Raw genomic sequence first — 2,800 nt, forward strand, 5'->3', positions numbered from 1 at the left:
AGCTCTTTTGCAGCCTTTTCTATTGGGTTTGAATGATTCACCTCAATAAACAAATAAAATGGAAAACAAGAGTAATACAAGGATAATATGCAAGAAATCTAACTAAAACAAGCATGGAATAATCACCAAAATCATGTGAATTATGCACTTATCAACAACTAGTATCACACAGAAGGTGTGGGGATTAGGTTTCCCAGTTGCTAGAGCTCTCCCTTATGTAGTCTTTCAAATCAGGGTTTCCAATAAATGTTAGCTTGGTAACAAAGCTTTCAATATTCACCGTTAGATGAAAACCTGATTAGATTCAAGCTAATATCTTTCAACCGTTAGATCGAAAACTAGCTTGTTACATACAAATGAAATGCACGTTTATAGGCTTGTGTAACCGTACCCAAACTTGTACATTTGTTGGTTCAACAATAGTCAACCAAATGGTTAGCCATATGATCACTTTCATATCAACCATATTCTTCTTCACCATAACTAGTTCAAGTGACTCAAATGAACTAGTTAGAGAGTTGTTCAATTGCAAGGAAATCTTATGTAACTACACAAGACACAATTGAAGCAAAAACGATTTGATTCACTCGAATCGGTTCATGAACTATATAGCCACGGTTTGGAATTTGCATTCCTTAGTTTATGTAAGAATAAGTTCACAAACATCATTTTTAGATATAGCCTACTCAAGTTCGCGGACTGGGTTCGCCGACTTAAGTCCCCGGACGGAGTTCACAAACTCCAGCAGAATTTCTCGGGACGAGAACTTCCGCCAGTTCGCGGACTTGGATCACGCCACCATTCCGGTTCTCTTGATCAACAAAGTTCGCAAACTTCGGTTCAAGGAATAAGAACTTATACATATATGTGATTCCACAACAATGCTTATATCCTCCAATGGTTATATAATCTAAACTCTCATTTCAATCATTGAAACATTCTTAGAGGACGTTGATATTCTATAGTTGTTATTTACAAACTATTTTTCGTCAAAGTAAGCAATTTTCAAAGTGATTGAAACTTGTCATGACTTTCGTCACTAGGTAAAAATGAACTTGGCTAAAGCGAAGGCCAACACATATTTCGAGAAATAGATATGCGAGATAAACTCCGCTCGAAATAGCAAATGTGTATAATCTAAGTCTATATAGCAAAACGACTTTTGTCTCAAGATAGGAGATAAATAGACTTTTGAGTGATATATAAGTTCAAGTCTCCACATACCTTTTATTCGATGAAGATCCACCGGTTCCTTGAGTAGTCATTCGTCTTGTATGATGATTTCCATGGAGTTCTTGAGCTCAACTACACTTTCTATCCTAGTCCGAGACCTTAGCTATAGTAGACTAGAAATCAAGACTTATAATTTTGATCACTAACATTGACAAACATGCTTGAGATAGCAACGCATGCGAGTTCGACCGAGCAATTCTCTAACACAAAGTAAGGATGCCGACATACTTTGAACACGTGTTATGAATGTTTATTTCTTTAATTGTTCAAAGTTATTCCTTAATAGCTAAGGGAAGAGAATCCCAGGATCGAAACATAAGTAAGTTAAGAATCTTTTAATTAAGGTTATTAATTTCATTTTGTAGGGAGATATAATAATTAGTAATGTGCATTTACTAATTAGATTTTCTGAGAGATTTCGATCATTATTTTTGGACAGAGCATTTCCAGGAATTATGAAAACCGAATTTGCGCTTTAATGAATATCTTGAGAATATTTTCGGTTTTGGAAATTCCTTGGTGTCCAAACTTCCTTGTCTATAAATACTTGAAGTTTGCCTTTCTAGCAAACTAATCCTTCGTAACAACAGACTTCCTCTTTTGTTGTTGTTACTGGTGTAGCCGCCTATTCAGAGAGGAGAGTAACCTAATTAGGCGAAATGTCTTACAGACGCTCAGTTTAAAGTCTTCTTTGGGATTGAGAAGCTCTAGCGTGTACCGTTGGTGGGAAACTAGATAATTGCGGTTTATCTTTCGTTTTCGATTAATTTGATTGACTAACGGTGGTTGAAATATGATTGCACCTAGTTTGTTTATGCTTGAGAATCTTCTCTTCTGATATAAGATTCACTCAAACTAGTTCAGAGCTTCGACAGGGATCTTTAGACTGTTGTTAGTTTTAAAGACGATCTTGTGATAATCCATTGTTAACAGACTTCGTTTTGTGCGTGATTGATCATAAGAGATTCAAGTGATTGTGTGCAGGTTTTTATTGAAGATTTAAGAAGATTTGAAGACAAAGAAGATATTGAAGATCTGACTTGGGTTTATAATCTTTGGTATGCACAATACTTGTTTCGTTAAAAGAGGAATCCAATTAATAATCGGTTTATCCTTGTGGTAGATTGGATTGATTAATTGAGTAGATCGGCATCAACACAATTCTTTGGATCGAGAGTGTTGTTGGATTAATCTTAAACGATTACTTCGGTAATTGAACATAAGATAGATCTAAGGACCTGATGAAGGAGTTTATGTTAAGATAAACGGAAGAGCCTTCGTCCGACTCATATCACTTGGTTGAAGAGAGTTGATACCAAATAGATTTGTTGTTCCTTTATTGTTTGGAATACGAACCAAAGGAATTGTTCCAAGTAAGTGACTTATTTATAAGTTGGAGGTGTGGGAATACAGACGGAACTAGGTGAACTATAGGTTTAGTTGCTTGGTCTCAACTATACGAAGTTAGGTGTAATTTTGTGTAGCGTCTTAATCCTGAGAGTATTCAGTTTTGGACAAGGTCCCGGGGTTTTCTGCATTTGCGGTTTCCTCGTTAGCAAAATCTTGC

This window comes from Papaver somniferum, chromosome 5, assembly GCF_003573695.1.
Source record: "Papaver somniferum cultivar HN1 chromosome 5, ASM357369v1, whole genome shotgun sequence".
Taxonomy (NCBI): Eukaryota; Viridiplantae; Streptophyta; class Magnoliopsida; order Ranunculales; family Papaveraceae; genus Papaver; species Papaver somniferum.